Raw genomic sequence first — 21,884 nt, forward strand, 5'->3', positions numbered from 1 at the left:
GCTCCCGCTTGACCATAAAATTTGAGTGTTTTTTCTTAAATTTTATTTTCAAATATCTGTTGTTTATAGATTTTAATCATTTTTTGGCAGATTTTGAAAAATCCCAAAAACAGTTGTAGAGTAATTTTTGAAATTTTTGAAGTTTTCTACTCACACAACTTCAATTTTTTTTTAAGTAAATGTATGTCCAAACACAATTTCAACTTTCAAAAATTATTCTTCATCTCATCTTCAAGAACTTATTTTTTCAAGTTTTAACCAAATCTATGTCCAAACGCTAACTAAATTATACTCTTCTGGATAAACCCTATAATAAAAGGTTTAGGATTATAAATAAAGATTGTTTTCCTACCAGAATAAGGAGTAAAATTTATAACAAGTACAAAGAACGTAACGCTTATACATATGAGGATTCAAATTAAATATTTTTGCTTGAACTACTGAATACATATATTTTACTCGTCTTTTGGTTGGACATAATTATGGTGTAATAAACAAGCACAAATGGTTTTCTTGCGAGTTAGGAGCCAAAGTGTGGTTCTTTTTATAACACCCCAAAAGTTTTAACTAATATTCGCATTCTTGATTGAGCATCTTTATAATGATGATAGATTTTACTTCGCACTTCCTAAATATGAATTTGACAATATATAAAAATTTCTTACTTTAGGTTGTGTTAATATTGACAAAGAAGTTCTATGGTGTTGCTATGTGTAACACTTAATATTATTTTGATGAATTGTTATAAAATACAATAGATATATATATATATATATAATATTTTGGGAAGCAAACCTGCTATTAATCTAAAGATACTTAGTAGTTTGGACAGCCACCTTTCTCATATTTATCCAAAATTTTTATATTATTTTTGTGACATGCTTTTTCATAACCTCATCTCATTTTCATTCCTTAATGCCAAAGAAAACCCCATCTCTCTCTCCTTCTTATCACCTGAAATACATCATGATATTCATCAGAAAGTTTCACTAAATCAACCATCCAAACTAGCTCTTGGTGAAGCTCAAGTTGCTCCTCTCTTTTGTGGTAAGTTACTAAACCCATTTTTACACTAGACATCTATTAGTGTTTTCTTCATATCTTCTTGTATAGTGATCTGTTTTAATTGATCCAAGCTTTTCTGGAAACTTATTTCATAGATCTATAACTCTTATTCAGGCGTCAAAACTTGGTTTGTCTTTTATTTACCCGAAAATAGGTGATGAAGTACAGGGCAGGTGCTGCCTAGATTTTCTATTTTACAAACTCTCCATGTACTACTGTTAGTAATTTTAGCATAACTGTTTGTACAAAACTGATATGGGGGTGATTTAAGATGTTCTTAAATAGTAAGACATATATCTACAACTGAAATGAGACCAAAGAGTCTAGTTTGTCTATTTTCATCTTCAAAATTGAGTCACAACGCAAGACAGTGATACTATCCAGAATTTCTGTTTAAAATTTTTGGGTAATTTACACCAATATCATGTTTAGTTTGACATGTTAAATCACTGAAATTATATAGATATTTGATTATGTATTTAAGGTATATATACCCTTGTAAAATCTAAGAGAAAGTGTTTGAGGAAGTGGACGGATTTGGTTTGTCTATGGCGTAGACGATTCGAACGTCCTCAAGTTGTGGTTGAACTGTTTTGTGGTAAAATACCAAGGCTTGTGTATAAACTTTGTACTCTTTTTACTTACTGAAATATTTTAAAATAATCTGATATTTTATTTTTCTTGTCTTCAATTTATATCGTTGTATTCGTGTTATATCAAGTATTGTAAGATATTCACTAAATCGCCCACTCGTACGGATTTGCTTGACCATTTTTCATTCTTGTTGGGACTTTATCCTTCTTGTGGCAGTGACTTTGTTACTTATCTTGACATGCCTCTTGATTCGAATCTTTTGCCATCTTGACTTTGGATTTGTAGTTCGTCTTAAATTATGGAATTTCTCTGTGTGAAGTACGAACTAGGAAGCCATTTTTAATATGATTCTTAATTCTCTTGACTATTGGGTTTTGACCCTACTTAATTTGGGGCTTTGGTCCACATTGATATCTGATTATGCTTACTGTGATGGCATGTCGTACATATTGGGAAAAAAATAGATATTTGGCAAACTCTCTTGTATTGATAGTATACGCTTTCTCGACTCTTGAATCTTGAACATTGTTATTGATATTTAGAAATACTTCAAGGTTTGATATTCGATAATTTTGATATATTTATTCACTTGTTTTAAATTATATTTAATTTGAGCTACCTATGACTAAAAAGGGGAATTGGAGAATTTAATGGCTCCAAACCCAAAGTTTATACGCCACTAAGCTTTATGCTTAGCGATAGTTATTTTCTATCGTAGGTAATGTACGGGATGAGATTTGAATACGGCCTTATGAAGTAGTCTTTTTGGGAGCACTTATGGAGATCACATTTATATATGCACCTAGATTTTGTATAGTTTTGGGACTTGTACATGAACTATATGTCACACCCATGTACGTTATTTTGGAGGCTTGTTTGATCTTAAATCTTGTAACTTGAATTTGGTAACTTGTTTTGCTGTTTTAGGATGTGTTAATAACTCAAGTCTTGTAATATGCTGAATTTACACTGTCTTGTAAAATGTACAAAGGAGAAGACTAGTTTTATTTATTTTTTTCTCGCTAGTTTGAAATTTATGTACAATATAAACATGTAGTAATGTTGAACGAAAAGTATAATTTTGTTAGAAAGTTGCTTAACGTATTGATTATTCAAGAAGGGTTATATCATCTTATGATGATATTTTGACATTGTATTTTATTTTTAAAAAAAAATTATGAAGTGTATTTTCAAAAAAAAAAAAAAATATTGCACTTTGAACCTTTATCGCATGAGCCTATTTCCTCTACCAAATTATTCTGAATGTCTTTTTGGATTAATATCTTCTTAATGTTGTAAGTAGTAAATTAGATTTGTTTCGTAAGTAGCACCCTCTCAAAGGGGGTGCTACACTTTTGGACTTAAACGACAAAAATAGGGGAAAAAATAATTGACTACCATTTTATATATAGCGCGGTTATTCACCGCGCTATACCCTAACGGTACGTTTGTCCGTTAAGGCATAGCGTGGTGAATAATCGCGTTATATTTGAACTCAAAATTGGCGGGAGGTATAAGCATACATAGGAGGCGCTATAATATAGCGCCTTCTATATATGCGCTATACCTACTTTAAAAAGTGGGCCATCTCCTTCCCCGATCAGAAACTAGCAGCAACCCAACACACCCCAAAACCAGCGGTCCCCCCTCCCATTGTTTAAGCAAAAAAACTTCATTGGAGCCCACCCATCCCACAAAAAGTGTATCTTCTCTGTATTGTAGCAAGCTAACACGGGTCCAAGGCGTTGTCGTGTAGTGAATCTCGTATATTGCTTGTTTCGGCCCCAAATCATTAAATTTTCACATTTCAAAAAACTTTAAATCGAGGTATTCCGACTTACTTTTTGGTAAAACTCATGTATATAAATGCTTAGTAATTATTTTTTTACTGTGGTCTATGTCTTTTTTGTGATAGTTTTGTGATTTATTTAGTACAACAAAAATACTGCTAAACAACACTAGGTTTATCCTTGATAATGGGGCACATTGGATGAACTGCCACCTGCAGCTGAATTACCACGGCTTTCCAAACCAGTTGCAAAACATTTACGGCAGTCGTGTCCTGTTTGGGAACATATACCACATTTACGCGCATAAACGGTATCACCAACATCCATTTGGTTCTGTATCAACGTTCTTTTTTGCACTTGCCGTTGACGCACATAATCCTTGTTACACACCATTTTAAATGGTTCCGACAACCAATAATGCCCAGCACCCACTGGCTGTAACTGTCCACTATAAGTGTTTAACTATGCAGCAACACTATATTCTTTATCAACGTACCTCGTTACCGTAAAACCTGTATGTTGAAAGCACTTCATGGCATGTGAGCATGGCAAGTGATAGATTGACCATTTTCCACGTGAGCATAATCTTCTGGCTTTATTGACGGTGTGTGTATTATTCCCACGATTGTGATGCAGACCAGTGCGAACTTCAAAAATATTGCGCTTGCTGCAATACTGCAAAAATGAATTCCACTGTGCTCGCTTCTTATATTTCTCAAATCGTTTCATTGGTTGTGGAATAAATTCAACACCTCTTTCCATCAATGACGATCCACATCTAGATCTTTCAACAAACCTCTCCGCCATCTGCTTGAATAACATCTGCACCATGGCAATGACAGATAATCCACGTACACACTTCAATAAACCGTTGAAAGACTCTAACATATTTGTAGTCGGAATTCCTGTCACGACCCAATTTTCCCTCTGTTTGGGTATCATGATGGCACCTAGTCTTAGGGACTAGGTAAGCCTATAAATAATTAAAACAACAACATTATTTAAATAGAATCTCTTAAAATTTCTAAAACCGATAGTACAAGTCATAAGCTCTACAGAGTTTTTGCTAGAAAACTTCTAAATACAACTGTCCAGAAATAAGAAAAAATAGTGCAAAACGAAAAGTTGAAGGTGACTCCGAAGCCTGCGAACGCAGCGGCAGGTTTACCTTGAGTCTCTGCAGCAACAGTCCACACAGCTAGCTAACAAATAATTACTTGGATCTGCACAAAAAAATGTGCAGAAGAATAATATGAGCACACCACAGCGGTGCCCAGTAAGTATCAAGACTAACCTCAGTGGGATAGTGACGAGGAACAGTCAAGACACTCACTGGTCTAATCAACTAAATAGGTACAAGTATATGAACAGCAGAAGTATGATGTCTACATAGACTATGCAATATGGCTCATAGTGCAGTAATGGCAATAAGGAAGGAAACAACCAGTGTCAGCGAAATATCATGAAAATGACACAGAAAAATAAATGGAACCCAAACTAAATTCAGAATCACAAATACAACAAGGACAAGTAATAACTCAACAACTACAACCGTTTTTACATCAGGTTTTAGATAACAACTCCACGAGGTACCAAACCTCGGACAATTCACAACTCACGGGTCTCAATACCTGAACCCTAACACTTAGCATCATGTGCCCTCAGAACACCTCATAACCGTACTGACGACTCACGTGCCAATAAAGCCATTCTCACATAGAAGGCAAGTAAACAAGGTGAGCATATATGCTCAACATTATCAAGAACACCTCTTATCCGATGAGAGTGCTTAACTTCGTGTATGCTTATGCAAGTGTCCTACCATAGTCCATATCAGCAAATAAGCATAAGGAAAAAAAACGGACAGCACGTAGAATATTTTCTCACAGCTTTCACAAAATAAAGCTCACACAGGTATGTATACCACTTCACAAATATAAACAAAAAGAATGCCCCCAGGCCACATATCATCACAAATCAATCCCTGAAACAGCCCACCTTGTCTCGCCACGTGTGCAATAGTAACATAAATGTCCGCCTTGTCTCGCCACACGTGCATAATAATATTTCCACCTTGTCTCGCCACATGCGCAACCCATATATATATACATATCCCGCCTTGTCACGCCGCATGTGCAAATATCAATGGTAACAATAGCACGGCAAAAACCTCGTGCAACCCCATAATAACAACCGCACGGCAGAAACCTCGTGCATCACAACAATAACAAGTATAACAGCAACAATGACAATAATACAAAGTATGACAAGTAAATCAACTCAAGAACTTTAATTCACAAAGAAACGGTAGAACCAATTCACAAGATATAACCACAGTAAAGAATGCTAGGCGAAAAAGAGAACAGCTCAATAAAGGGAAAACTAATGTGTAGAAACGATCCCACAATATACACTTCAATAACAGGGAAGCTAACACGAATCAAATAATGCCAAATAAAACAAGTCGACTAAGATATAGGATATCTAAACTTCTTTTAAGGTTGAGGAAATTATGAAGGATACTCAACAATTCAATTAAGGATAAGCAGCGGAAAAATAATCATAACCTCAATTAAGACTGAACAATTATAGGATAAAATAATATAAATTCCAAATAAAGATAAGCAGTTATGAAAAGATAGCATGGCTATAAAAGAGTTAACAGTTTCAGTTAAGGCACGTATGAATCAAGTAACAATAACAGTGGATCATAAAGCAATTGATTCTAATTAAGCAGGTAGATGTGAATCAAGTAATTAAGATATATAATCATAACAAGAACAACTGCATATTCAATGAATACAAGGACCTAAGAACCCTAAAAGGCCAACTTCCCACAAATAAGTCTGTGCACGCACTCGTCACCTCGTGTACACGGACTACAATCAACATAGAAGACTCAAATCCTAAGAGGAAGTCCCCCACACAAGGTTAGGAAAGATACTTACCTCGAACCAAGCTCAAACAATCGATCACAATGCCTTTCCACGAATATCCGGCTCTGAATGGCCCAAATCTAGCCAAACACAATTGCATAACATGAATACAATAATAATAGACTCATCTAATCAATGAAATCAATATTTTAACAAAAATTTCAAAATTCGCCCTAAAAAGTCGACCTGGGCCCATATCTCGGAATCGGGTAAAAATCACAAAATACGAACACCCATTCACTCACGAGTCCAACCATATAAGAATTACTCAAATCCGACCATAAATCCCTCTTCAAAACTCAAAATCGTTATTGAAGAAGTTTTTCCAATTTTTTCCCATTTCAACCCCAAAAATCCGAAATTAAATGGAGAAACAACTATAGATTTATGCAATAAAACCAAATTCGAGTAAGAAATCGTTACCCATAAGATTTCTCTGAAAATCCCTCAAGGAATCGCCTTCTCCCGAGCTAAAAATAAAAAATGGAGTGAAAAATGAACTAACCCCCAATTCCAACCCCTTTCTGCCCAACGATCCTCGCATTTGCGATCATTTCTCGCACATGCGCCTACCGCAACTGTGGTTTAACCAGTCGCACCTGCGGAAGTCTCTAACTCCCACAGCCTCCGCACCTGCAAGCCTTCTGCGTATCCGCGGGCATCGTAGATGCGGAACTTCCTCGCACCTGCGACCCCAGGCCAACTCTCAATTCTCCTATCTGCGCTTCCATCTCTGCACGTGCGAGTCCGCTGATGCGCACAAATTCTCCGCACCTGCGGAGACTGCCAAGTCCAGCTCTTCTCGCACTTGCGCCTCTATCTTTGCACCTGTGACCATCGCACCTGCGCCCAAGGTCCGCAGGTGCGATTACACCAGAACTCAGACCTCCCCAAAACCATGGAAATCATCTGCAACTCGTCCGAAAAACACCCGGGGCCCTCGGGACCCCGTCCAAACATACCAACAAGTTCTATACCCTAACACGGACCCACTCGAGGTCTCAAATAAAATCAAACAATATTGAAACTACGAATCGCACCATTAATCGAACTTATAAATTTTCAAATCTTTCAACTTCTAAAACTCGTGCCGAAACCTATCAAATCAACCCGGAATGACGTCAAATTTTGCAGACAAGTCCCAAATAATATAACGGAGTTGTTCCAACTCTCGGAATCGCATTCCGACCCCGATATCAAAAAATTCACTTCCGGTCCAAATCTCCAAAAATTCGACTTTCGCCATTTCAAGCCAAAATCAGCTAAAGACCTCGGATTTACAGTCTATACGCTCCTAAGTTCAAAATCACCCAACGGAGCTAATGGAACCGAAGGAACTCCATTACGGAGTCGTCTTCACATAGTTCCGACTACGGTCGAAATCCTAAGACTTAAGCTTCCGTTTTAGGGACTAAGTATCCCAAATCACTCTGAAACATCCGGTAACCGAATTCAACCATGCACACAAGTCAATACACATAATATGAAGCTGCTTAGGGCCTTATGCCACCGGACGGGACCTAAATTCTCAAAATGACCGGCCGGGTCGTTATAATTCCCCATCTTCTACCACCATCCTTATGCAAAGTCCATTTGTCAAGCTTATGTCGCATCAACCAACGATGGGCTTCTGGGTCTTCCTGCCTAATCAATATCATTCACCTCCTGAATTTACATTATTGGTTGTCACACCTCCTTTTTTCCGAGGGGATAGGGAGTTTTTTCAATTTAAGTGACATTATTCGAAATGGGATTATTTATTTATTCAAAGTCGCCACTTGGAATAATTTATGGTGTCCCAAGTCACCGATTTATTTTAGAATCTCAAATCGAGAAAATTTGACTCTTATTTATGGTTTGCGAATACAGAAGACCGGGAAAGGAATTCTGTTAACCCGAGAGAAGGTGTGAGGCACTCCCGAGTTTTGTGGTTTTAGCACGGTCGCTCAACTATTAATAATTGGCCTAGTTTTTCTGATTTAATACATGTTTTAAACCTATATGTGTATTTTTATTCCTTTTAACCGCTTTTAATTATTTATGAAACTTATTTGAACAAGTCGCGATATCACAAACTCATTTGTTTTTGTACATATTTCGAATCGCATCACGTGAAACGCACCCGCGATTTATAACATGTTTATTTTTATTATTATTCGAAGTTGAAGTCAAGTCGCGTGAAACGCGCACTTGAGTTGGGAAAATTTTTAGCTACCCTTACTTTTATTTTTTAATTCCAACTTTCTTTTACTTTTTATTTTTTAAATTTCCACATTCTTTTACTTTTATTTTTTTTAATTTTCCACTTTCTTTTACTTTTTTTATTAAACAATTTCCACCTACTTTTACTTTTACTTTTTAATTTTATATTTCTACTTTTCCTATTTTTTAATTCCCTTCCGAAATTTGTTTTAAAAAAAAATTAATTAATTTTTATTTATTTTCGGTTTTTAAATGCATTTTATTTAAAAATAAAGATAAAAATAAAAATAATACTAATAGTAATAATTGACCTTTTAAATTTTTTTTTATATATATATATATATATATATATATATATATATATATAGGGAAGTGTAACAAAGCTAAAAAATATATATTAAATTTCTGAAAATATTTACAAAGTAGAAGGTGATAAAAATTCAAATATAGTCAAAACTTAAGTACTCACAGCTGCCCCTCATTGCTTGAAAACATGAAGAGTTTTCAGGAAAAGACTAGGTGAGTCATGTGACTAATTTTTGACCAAACCATTATTCAAAAGAAAAAGAAATAAAAGATAGGGTGCAACCGAGTCCTGGTTTTGGACAGCCTACATATTCCGGGTTATAGGGGAATCGGGTCGCGTGTAGTTCAAGGAGAATGGTGGAATGATGAGTTGAGGAGTCGAGTGAGGTTCCATCGAGGTTATCAGTTATGATTTACAAGATTCCTATCTATGAGTCTTCAGAAATTTGATCTTGAGTCTTGACTGGTTCTTCATGCAGACTCTGATCTAAACCTTGATGCTCGCTAGCTGTAGGTTCTAGTTCATTGTTTTATAGCTTCTTCTAATCAAAACGGGACTCCAATGTTCGTGGCTTCAGTCATGTCTTGAGCATTCCACATCTTTTCAAATACTTTTGCATCTTGGATTCACTTATTTTTTCTTTTCTTTTATTCTGAATTGAGACTTCTTCTTTTGATCATCTCGAACCATGTGCCTTGAGGTAAAACCTACTCATACACCAAAACAAACAAACAAACGAAATTTTTCTGCCCTAGTTTGCACTGAAAATATTTCGTGAGTTATTGTAACAAAATTCTAATCTACTTCTTTATTGAAAGCAATAAAAGGTCGGGAGTGGTGTACCCCGAAAAAGTCATGTTTTTCTTTATGGTGTTCCTTTATTGTCAAAAGTATGTCTCAACTAAGGATTGGTGTACCTTATATTGGGAAAATGTAGCCAAGGAATGTGATACCCTATATTGGCAAAAATATCAGGGAGTGGTGTACCCTGCATTTAAGATCAAATCAACTAGGGAGTGAATACCCTATGTTGGAAAGGAGACTAGGGAGTGGAGACCCTATGTCAAAAATAAAATTAACTAGGGAGTGGAGACCCTATATTGGAAAAGAAACTAGGGAGTGGAGACCCTATGTCTAAAATAAAATCAACTAGGGAGTGGAGACCCTATGTTGGAAAAGAGACTAGGGAGTGGAAACCCTATGTCTAAAATAAAATCAACTAGGGAGTGGAGACCCTATGTTGGAAAAAGGCGACTAGGGAATGGAGACCCTATGTTTAAAAATAAAATCAACTAGGGAGTGGAGACTATATGTTGGAAAAGAGACTAGGGAGTGGAGACCCTATGTCTAAAATAGAATCAACTAGGGAGTGGATACCCTATGTTGAAAAGGGCAACTAGGGAGTGGAGACCCTATGTTGGAAAAGACGACTAGGGAGTGGAGACCCTATGTCTAAAATAAAATCAACTAGGGAGTGGAGACCCTATGTTGAAAAAGAGACTAGGGAGTGGAGACCCTATGTCTAAAAATAAAATTAACTAGGGAGTGGAGACCTTATGTTGAAAAGGGCGACTAGGGAGTGGAGACCCTATGTCTAAAATAAAATCAACTAGGGAGTGGAGACCCTATGTTGGAAAAGAGACTAGGGAGTGGAGACCCTATGTCTAAAATAAAATCAACTAGGGAGTGGAGACCCTATATTGGGAAAGACGACTAAGGAGTGGAGACCCTGTGTCTAAAATAAAATCAACTAGGGAGTGGAGACCCTATGTTGGAAAAGAGACTAGGGAGTGGAGACCCTATGTCTAAAATAATCATCAACTAGAGAGAGGAGACCCTATGTTGGAAAAGCAGACTAGGGAATGGAGACCCTATGTCTAAAAATGTCAACTAGGGAGTGTAGACTCTATGTTAGAAAAACAGACTAGGGAGTGGAGACCCTATGTCTAAAAACATCAACTAGGGAGTGGAGACCCTATATTGGAAAAGCGACTAGGGAGTGGAGACTCTATATCTAAAATAATCAACTAGGGAGTGGAGACCCTATGTTGGAAAAGCGACTAGGGAGTGGAGACCCTATGTCTAAAAACGTCAACTAGGGAGTAGAGACCCTATGTTGAAAAATCAGACTTGGGAGTGGAGACCCTATGTCTAAAAATCATCAACTAGGGAGTGGAGACCCTATGTCTAAAATAATCATCAACTAGGGAGTGGAAACCCTATGTTGGAAAATCAGACTAGGGAGTGGAGACCCTATGTCTAAAAATATCAACTAGGGAGTGAAGAGCCTATGTTGGAAAAGCGACTAGGGAGTGGAGACCCTATGTCTAAAACATCAACTAGGGAGTTGAGACCCTATGTTGGAAAATCAACTAGGGAGTGGAGACCCTATGTCTAAAATAATCAACTAGGGAGTGGAGACCCTATGTTGGAAAAGCAACTAGGGAGTCTATCATACCTCCTTTTTTTTGAGGGGATAGGGGATATGGAGTTTTTCCAATTTAAGTGACATTATTCGAAATGGGATTATTTATTTATTCAGAGTCGCCACTTGGAATAATTTATGGTGTCCCAAGTCACCGATTTATTTTAAAATCTCAAATCAAGGAAATTGACTCTATTTATGGTCCGCGAACACAAAAGATCTGGTAAGAAATTTTGTTAACCCGGGAGAAGGTGTGAGGCACTCCTGAGTTCCGTGGTTTTAGCACGGTCTCTTAACAATTAATACTTGGCCTAATTATCTGATTTTTTTAATTTTTTTTTACTTTTTAATTATCTGATTTATTACATATTTTAAACCTATTGTGCATTTTACCTTTGACCGCTTTTAATTATTTATTTAAATCGATTTTTAGTATTTATAGAGTTATTTCTTGAACAAGTTACGATGTCGTACACTTGTCATTTGGTACACATTGCAAACAGCGCCACGTGAAACTCACCCGCAATTTATAACATGTTTATTATTATTATTTGACATTATGGTCAAGTCGCGTGAAATGCGTACTCGAATTGGGATTTACGTATCGTGACCATGCCACGGGAACCGTACCCATGGCCACGATAATTTATTAATCGCGCCTAAAGCAAGCTACGAAGTTTATGAATTATTTGTCTTAAACTACTTTGAGATTTGTAAAGCCATAAGAGTATGTCATTGTAGAAAAGCATGAAATAGATTAAATTAATTATTCAAGAACTACAAAAGGGGACCATTGTATGAGATTAATGGGCCTAGCAGATTTCAAGTTTTGGCCCAAAAATAAAATAACTTTCTTTATTAGCTTATAGTAACCTCACAACTCCACTTCCTTCAACAACCCATGTGTCTAGGCCCAAACATTGGATCTTCACCAGTGACATAATTCTAGTTAAACTTGTTTAACAACTTAACTATATACTTTGGACAATTGACAGCTTAATTTAAAACAAAGATGGAACTACTAAAGCTCATTTATTAACACATGAATGAGTAAATAACCAAATAGAGACATAACATTGCTTGAGCTTCCATTTCAATAAGAAATTATTTATTTTTTTATAAACAATCACAACTCACTTATCAATTAGCAAATTTCATTAAACCATTCATGGATGAACCCTTTTTTTAAGAGAACATGCTAATGAACTAAAATAAATATACAAAGAGGAAGCTCAAAAATTGACATGTTTAACAGAGAATAATTTCATTCATTCAAGATATAAATGAACATCAAAAGAAAAAGAAGCAACTCATATCATTAATCAAAACAAGATAAGAAGTGGACCTCAAAAGTTGAATCTGAAACTTTACGGTTTTACAACTTTGAATCTTAAACTCATTCAGACCGCACGCAAGACCTTAAACGGAGCATCGAAACTCGCCAATGACCTCAACTAAAAACCTCACTGTTTCGACTGGGTTTGGATGGTAGTTTATGGTATTAAAAGGGCTTTTCTATGGAGTTTTAAAGGTTGTTTTTGGGTGGTGAAACTGCTGGTTTTTTCGAAAGAAAGACGAAAAAAGAATAACACAAGTAGAAATTCCCTTATCCTAAAAGAAGAAAATAAATTTTTCTCAATTCTCTCCTCTTTTTTTCCTCTCTCTCTCCCCCTCGAGCTCGAATCCATCATGGCTCCCTCTTCTCTCTTATTTCTGGTCATCAAACCCTCCGAACCATTCTGAGCAGCTTGTGATGTGGCCTTAAAAGCAGCATGACTCAAGATTCGACCAGTTTTTAAACCGTTTTCAACCATTTTCCCAATTTTGATAGCCTCAGCGAACGACTTACCCATAGCGGACATCATGTTCTAGAAGTAATCTGCCTCTTGGGCCTATAGAAAGACTGCAATCATTTCTGCTTCGTCCATTGGAGGCTTTACCCTGGCGGCTTGCTCGCGCCATTTGACAGCATATTCACAAAAATATTATGCGGTTTTCTGGACACAGAGTTCTCTTTTTGGATTTTTCACTCTTGCATTTTTTTTTTGTCACTCTTTTCTTTTTCTTTTTTTTTCACTCACTTTATTTGATGTCAATGATCAAATTCGATGGGGATTGCCTACGTATCATGACGCCTCATAAATCAGATCTTGCGTAGTTCGGGAAGTTAGGAATAAAGTAAATAAACTAACTCTTTTTTTTTTAGACCTTTTATTTTTTATTTTTTATTTTTGAAAGACTTATAAAGAAGAAAGAAAATATTTTTTGATTTCGATTTCTTTGTTTTTTTTTGAGAGAGAATTTTTTGAAAATAAAGAAAATATTTTTTTGGATAGTTTTTTTAAAAAAAGAATTTTTGGGAGAAAGACTTCTAAACAAAAGGTAGAAAATATTTTTGGATTTTGATTTGATTTGTTTTTTTTGCAAATGAAAGACTTCTATAAAGAAATAATTTGTTGTATTTTTTGTTTTAAATTTTTTTTTATTTGGGATTTTCTAAGTAAAAACTTCTAAAGAATGAATTAAAGAAAATATTTTTGGATTTTGACTTTTTTTTTTCAATTCCCAAAAGAAAAACTTCTATAAAAGAAGGAAAAAATTTGGATTTTATGTGTCAAAGAAAAACTTTTAAAGAAGGAATTAAAGGAAAATAGTTTTGAATTTTTGAAAGTTGGGGCCGGAACTGATGAGGTTTGCCTACGTAACTCACATCCGGTGAGAATCAGACCCACGTAGTTTGGTAAAATTTTGACACAGCAAGAAAACATGACTTTTGTAAATATTGGCTTATTTTCTTTCTTTTTTTAAAAAATAATTCGGCAGAGTTTCAGAAATTTTCAAATACCTACATTTCACTCTTGTTTTTTTTTTTTTTTATTTTCTTTCCCTATTCTAGAAACCGGTCAACATGCAAGCCGAAACAAACATATGCACAAGTAGCACGTAAAAATGCATCAGGATGGTCTTTTATATTGGGTACGTCTATCCTAGACGGACACAACCCGTGTGTTGAGTCCCCAAAGTCAAATGCACGTGATGCAAACAAACGTACCTACTAGGGATCCGGCATGAGGTTATGTCATTCTAAGTTTAAATCATAGGTGTATTGTTCTAGACCTGGCTTACCCGAGCGGACAACTCGAGCCGAAGTGGGGCAGCGTACCGAGAATACAGAAGCTTTACCAGCTTTGCAACTTGTCTGATCCTCGTTCTAAAATTAGGGTATGACTCTAACAGAAAAGAAGTCACGCGAAGCGCACGCTTCCCAGATGATTTAGAAGACTCAGAGAGAATAAGGGTTTTCGTAACAGTTTATATACAGTTCACGGCAATATCAAAGCGGTAAAGAGTAGCAATTAGCACATTAGGCTCAAACACATAAAAAAAATAGATAATAAACAAAAACCTAGTACAAAAGTCATCTAAGCTCGAATTCTGAACCCTGAACCAGAAGTTCTGGGTTCGTTTCCCCAGCAGAATCGCCAGAGCTGTCACACCTCCTTTTTCCCAAGGGGATAGGGAGTTTTTCCATTTTAAGTGACATTATTCGAAATGGGATTATTTATTTATTCAGAGTCGCCAATTGGAATAATTTATGGTGTCCCAAGTCACCGATTTATTTTAGAATCCCAAATCGAGGAAATTTGACTCTTATTTATGGTATGCGAACACAGAAGACCGGGTAAAGAATTCTGTTAACCCGAGAGAAGGTGTGAGGCACTCACGAGTTCCGTGGTTTTAGTACGGTTGCTCAACTATTAATAATTGGCCCAGTTATCTGATTTAATACATGTTTTAAACCTATATGTGCATTTTTATTCCTTTTAACCGCTTTTACTTATTTATGGAACTTATTTGAACAAGTCGCGATGTCGCAAACTCATTTATTTTTGTACATATTGCGAATCACATCACGTAAAATGTACCCGCGATTTACAACATGTTTATTTTTATTATTATTCGAAATTGAAGTCAAGTCGCGTGAAACGCGCACTTGAGTTGTGGTTTACGTATCGTGACCATGCCACGGGAACCATACCCATAGTCACGATGATTTATTAATCGCGCCTAAAGCAACTAGCACGTGTTCATGATTTGTTTTTCCTTACGGGTTTGAGATCTGTGTAAGGTCAAGAGCTATAGAAATCAATTGTGGAAAATTGGTCAGCTTTTGCTCTTACTAAATTGGGCCTGACAAAAACTATTTTGGACCAGATAAATTAAATTAGATCGTAGTACAATTGGTCCTTTAAAGCCAATTAATGAGTATGTCCAGTTACTAGTTCATCAAGCTACTACCCTATCAATTAGTCAATTGCAGTAGTATATATTTCATTAAGCAAAGCCCAACCACCAGGCCCAATCATTATTTTTTTTAAGTCCAAACCTCATTTTCTAATTTCAACTAACAGACATAGATTTTATCCCCAAAGTTCAAACATTCACTACGTGCCCAAAAATCATATTTTTTTATCAATCTTCATGTTAATCATCAAGAAAGTAGCAAAATTTAACAAAGCTAATGAGACCTAACAATTAATACAGAAAAAAATATTTCAATCTTCATGAATCTAAATAAGATCAAATTATATATTCAAGCATAATATCTTAATAAAACAATGATGAGAGAAATGGACCTTTACAAGACTGTTTTGAAGCTCGGACAATGGACAAGGATGTAAATGGAGCCTCGACCAAAATCGACAAATGGAGCTCGAACTCGACGATTCAACTTTGGAGCTGTTGTTTTCTATACAAAAGGGGACTGTTTCGCTGGGTTTTTGGCTCATTTTTGTGGTGCTTTTTAGCTTGGTTTCCAGTTGGTTCGGGGCTAGAGTTTAGGTGATGAATTGCTGGATTTTTCGAAAGAAAGCCGAAGAAAGAATGACAGAGTAGAAATTCCCTTATCCTAGAAGAAGAAAAATAAATTTCTCTCAATTCCCTCCTCCCTTTATTTTTCTCCTTCTCCCCCCTTTTTTTCTCACATTTCTCTTCTATTTATAGAAAAAAATTCAAAAAATTTTCAGATTTTATTTTTTATTTTATTTTATTTTTAATTAAAAAGAATTCCCACTTCTCTTTTTTTTAAAAATAAAAATTAATTTCCCACTTTCCTTTACTTTTATTTTTAATTTCTTACTTTTTTTACTTTTATTATATTTAAATTCCCACTTTTATACTTTTCTTTTTTTATTTCCCACTTATTTTACTTTTTTTTTTAAATTTTCACTTTATTTTACTTTTTTTTAAAAAAAATTCAGCTACCCTTACTTTTATTTTTTAATTCCAACTTTCTTTTACTTTTTATTTTTTAAATTTCCACATTCTTTTACTTTTATTTTTTTAAATTTTCCACTTTCTTTTACTTTTTTTATTAAACAATTTCCACCTACTTTTACTTTTACTTTTTTATTTATATTTCTACTTTTCCTATTTTTTAATTCCCATCCGAAATTTATTTTAAAAAACAATTAATTTTTTTTTATTTTCGGTTTTTTAATTCATTTAATTTAAAAATAAAGATAAAATAAAAATAATACTAATAGTAATAATTGACCTTTTAAATTTTTATTATTTTTTACCCTATATATATATATATATATATATATATATATATATAAGTGTAACAAACCTGAATAATATATATTAAATTTCTAAAAATATTTACATAGTAGAAGGTGATAAAAATTCAAATATAGTCAAAAATTAGGTGCTCACATTGGTGATGTGTTACAGCCATCCACATTAAATTATGTAAGTCCGTGTTCGGATAAGCCCTCTGGAAGTTGGCCTTCAAGTGCATAACACAGTAACGGTGGTAGGCATACGGTTTCTGCCATGCACGCAAATTTTGTACAGAACTTTAAATTACGCCATGCCGATCAAATATTAGACAAATACCTGAACGACGTTTGACAACGTGCTCCTTCAAGTGGTTCAAAAATAATGTCCATGTCTCTTGGCTTTCATTGGCACAAATAGCAACTGCTATGGGAAATATACTTCTATCAGCATCTACTGCAACGGTGATCAACAAATTAATATCATACTTTCCATAGACATGAATGTCGTCTATGGATATTACCGGCCGACAATGCACAAAACCATCAATGGTTGGTTTAAATGCCCATAACACATATCTGAATATGTATTCTGGTATTTCCGGACTCCGCTCAAGCTTCCATTCAATAGCAGTCCCGAGGTTAAAGTGTTGCAATGCAGCCATGTACCTGGGTAGAGCGGCAAAGGACTTATCCCTGTTATCATAAACAATTTCAAACGCACGTTTACACCCGAGAAATGTCTTTTTTTTGGTAATGATATATCCATATACTTGGTGGACAGATGTTATACGTTCTTTGATCTTGTACCTTATCGACGCTTCCATGTGTGGAATCAAGACAAGAGAAATTAAGTCAACATTCAAGTTAAAATGTTTGTTAAAATGTTTCCCACTAAATGTGTCCATTTCTTAATTGTGGGTGCCAATGTATTTTTCCACAATTTACATATTTATTTTCAACTTTCTCGCACGCAGCATCCATCTACAACCTTGAAACCATCAATGACAAATAATTGTCACTACCCAATTTTACCTAAAGGTCGTGATGGCGCCCAACACTACAGCTAGGCAAGCCAACTAATAAATAAAACATATATCGATTATTTTCAAAATAATATTCCAAGAATTTATTATTTTATTAGCAATATTAAATAAAATAAATAGATACCGATATATTTAAATCCAAAAATAAATAATAAGACCCCAAATTCTACCAGTGTGTGTGCCAAGACCTGGTGTCACAAGTGTATGAGCATCTAGTAGATTATACAAAATTCCAAATACTGTCTGAAATGAAAATAGACAGAATTAAAATTACAAGAAGAGGCACTGGTAGCTGCAGGACGGCTCAGAAAGGCAGCTTACCACTACGCCCCTGGATAATGAGGATGTGCGATGATTGGTCCTCCACTAGTATCTGTCTCAGATCCTGCACAAAAAGTACAGCAAGTGTAGCATGAGTACGTAAATAACATGTACCCAGTAAGTATCAAGCCTAATCTCGAAATGGTAGAGACGAGATGGCCGACTTTGACACTCACTAAGGGTCAACAATAATAAATGAAATAAATTATAACTATTCAGATCAGCATGATTCACAGAGTTAACAATAATTTTATTCAATTAGCAGAAATAATAAAAATCCTTCAAATGTAACAATTTCCAATCTATTAATTAAATCCTTCAATTTTAATAAAATTTCCAATTTATCAAATAGCTTTACAAGTTGCAATTCAATTTCAACAAATTTTCAATTTATCAAATAGCTTTACAAGCTGCAATAAACTGTCCAAGTATCGTGTAATTATTATTATTATTAAGTACGATTTCTGCCGAGGTCGTACGGCCCGATCCAGAGTGTCGTGTACACTATCGAGGGATGTGCGACACGATCCACAGACGCATCTATCCTGCCGAGGCGTTCGGCCTGCGCCACAAGAAAGGAGGACATTTTCTTATGTACCTCCGGAAAGAGAGTATATTTATTATAAGATCAATTCGAGAGGATAAATAATTTCTCTTAAAAATTAATTAATTTAAACAGAAAATCAAACATATGAGATTTTCATCCTTTAATATTTTTATCTAATAATTTATAATATATATATATATATATCAAATAATATTAATTAAACAAAGAATACAATTTACACAAGTAATTCAATTAAAAAAAGAATACAATTTACACAAGTAATTCATGCTTTGAGTCCTAAACTAAATGGACTTTAGCATTAATAGTAGCTACGCATGGACTCTCGTCACCTCGTGCGTACGTAGCCCCCACAATTAGCAACAATTATTACTTTAATTACCTATGGGGTAATTTTTTTCTCACAAGATTAGACAAGAGACTTACCTCGTCTTGCTCCAATTTAATCCACTAGTAGACCCTTTCCTCGATTATCCAACTTTGTCTGGCTCGAATCTAGCCAAAATAATTCGATACGATCATTAAAATTTATAGGAATCAATTCTTTAAGAAAATACTATATTTTCAATAAAAATCCCGAAATTAATTAAAAATTCGTCTGTGGGGCCCACATCTCGGAAGGCAAAAGTTATGAAATCCGACAATCCATTTAATTACGAGTCCAACCATACCCGTTTCACTCAAATCCGACTCCGAATCGATACCGAAACTTCAAAAATTTTGTTTCTATGAGATTTCAAAAATTTCCCAAATTTCAATCTCAATACACTAATTAAATGGTGAAAACAATGATATATTTGTGTATATAGACCAAATCCGAGTTAGAATCACTTATCCCAATGTCTTTCCTTGAAAATCTATCCAAAATCGCCTCTGCTCAAGCTCCAATTTGTTAAAAATGGCGAATGCCCTATTTTATAAATCTGCCCAGGCAGCCTTCGAAACTGGGCCTCGATTGTGACTTCGATCATGGCCCTCGAGCCTAGGCCTCGATCGTGGCTTCGATCATAGGCTCGAGCCTGGACCTTGGTCATGGCCTCGATCATGGCATCGAGCATGTGCCTTCGATTGTGACCCTCGATCTTGGGTCTCGATCCTGGCCCTCGAGCCTTGCCTTCGATCATGGCCCTCGAGCAGGACCTTCGATCGTGGCTTCGATATTGAGCCTCGTCCCTGGCTTCGACTCAGGTCGTCGACCCTGGGCTCGATATCTGGGCTCGATTTTGGGCTCGATCACAGCCCAGAATATCCAGCAGAAGAAAAAATTACAGCAGCTTTTTAAGTTTAATTTTTTATCTGTTAACCATCCGAAACTCACCCGAGGCTCTCTGGACCTCAACCAAATATACCAACAAGTCCTAAAACATCATACAAACTTATTTAAAATCTCAAATCACATAAAACGAAGCTAAAATCACGAATCATACTCCAATTCAAGCTTAATGAAACTTATAATTTTCAACTTCTACATTCGATGTCGAAACCTACCAAATCAAGTCCGATTGACCTCAAATTTTGCACACAAGTCATAAATGAAATAACGGAGCTATGAAAATTTTCAAAACTGGATTCCAACTGCGGTATCAAAAAGTCAACTCCCCGGTCAAACTTCCAAACTTAAATTCCTATTTTAGCCATTTCAAGCCTAATTTAACTACGGACTTCCAAAAAATATTCCGAACACGCTCCTATATCCAAAATCACCATACAGAGCTATTTGAATCATCAAAATTCTATTACGGGGTCATTTTCTCAAAATGTTGATCGAAGTCAAACTTAGCCTTTTAAAGTCATCTTAAGGAACCAAGTGTTCCGATTTCAACCCAAACACTTCCAAATTCCGAACCAACAATCTCTGAAACTAATAAATCATAAAAAGCACATACTGGGAGTTTTATTTTATGGAACGGGGTTCTAAAAGTCAAAATGACCTGTTGGGTCATTACATTCTCCACCTCTTAAACAAACGTTCGTCTTCGAACGAGTTTAGAATTATACCTAAAGTGCTGAATAAGCGTGGATATCTGCTCTGCATATTTTCCTCGGCCTCCCAAGTCGCTTCCTCAACTGGTTGGCCCCTCCACTGGACTTTTACTGCAGAAATATTCTTGGACCTCAACCGGCGAACCTATTTATTAACAATGGCAACTGGCTCCTCGTCATAACCCAAGCTATTATCTAGTTGAACTGTGCTAAAGTCTAACACATGTGATAGGTCGGCATGATACTTCCGTAGCATAGATACATGGAAAACCGGATGAACTCCTGATAGACTGGATGGCAATGCAAGCTCATAAGCAACCTCCCCAACTCGTCTCAACACCTCAAATGGGCCTATAAACCTTGGGCTCAACTTGCCCTTCTTCCCGAATCTCATGATTCCCTTCATCGGTGAAACCTTCAAGAGAACTTTTTCACCCATCATAAATGATAAATCACGTGCTTTCTGATCTGCGTAACTCTTCTGTCTGGATTGTGTTGTACGAAGTCGCTCCTAAATCAACTTTACCTTTTTCAAGGCATCTTTCACCAAATTAGTACCATATAATTTTGCCTCACCGGGCTCAAACCATCCAACGAGCGAACGGCATCGCCGACCATATAAAGCCTCAAATGGAGCCATCTTGATGCTGGATTGGTAACTGTTATTATAAGCAAACTCGGCAAAAGGCAAAAAACAATCCCACTGACCTCCAAAGTCAATCACACATGCCCTGAGCATATCCTCCAAAATCTGAATTGTCCGCTCTGACTGCCCGTCGGTCTGCGGATGAAAAGTTATGCTGAGCTCTACTCGGGTCCCCAACTCACTCTGTACTGCTCTCCAGAAATGTGAAGTAAATTGAGGGCCTCTATCTGATATGATAGAAATTGGCACACCGTGCAACCGAACTATCTCCTGAATATATATCTGGGCCAACCTCTCTAAAGTATACGTAGTCACAACCGGAATGAAGTGTGTCGACTTGGTCAACCTGTCGACGATGACCCAAACTGCATCAAACTTCCGCAAGGTCCGCGGCAACCCAACTACAAAGTCCATAGTGATGCGTTCCCATTTCCACTATGGTA

The 21,884-nt window shown here is 35.9% G+C and overlaps 1 long non-coding RNA gene across 1 annotated transcript; it reads left to right on the forward strand.

The window, feature by feature from the left end:
• The first annotated feature begins 907 nt into the window (after positions 1 to 907).
• On the forward strand, positions 908 to 2,622 carry LOC138908819 (uncharacterized). The gene is made up of 2 exons (XR_011415232.1): positions 908 to 1,047; positions 2,378 to 2,622. It is a non-coding gene; the product is annotated as an uncharacterized lncRNA (long non-coding RNA).
• The last annotated feature ends 19,262 nt before the right edge of the window (positions 2,623 to 21,884 follow it).

Source organism: Nicotiana tomentosiformis, chromosome 1, assembly GCF_000390325.3.
Source record: "Nicotiana tomentosiformis chromosome 1, ASM39032v3, whole genome shotgun sequence".
NCBI classification, from domain to species: Eukaryota; Viridiplantae; Streptophyta; class Magnoliopsida; order Solanales; family Solanaceae; genus Nicotiana; species Nicotiana tomentosiformis.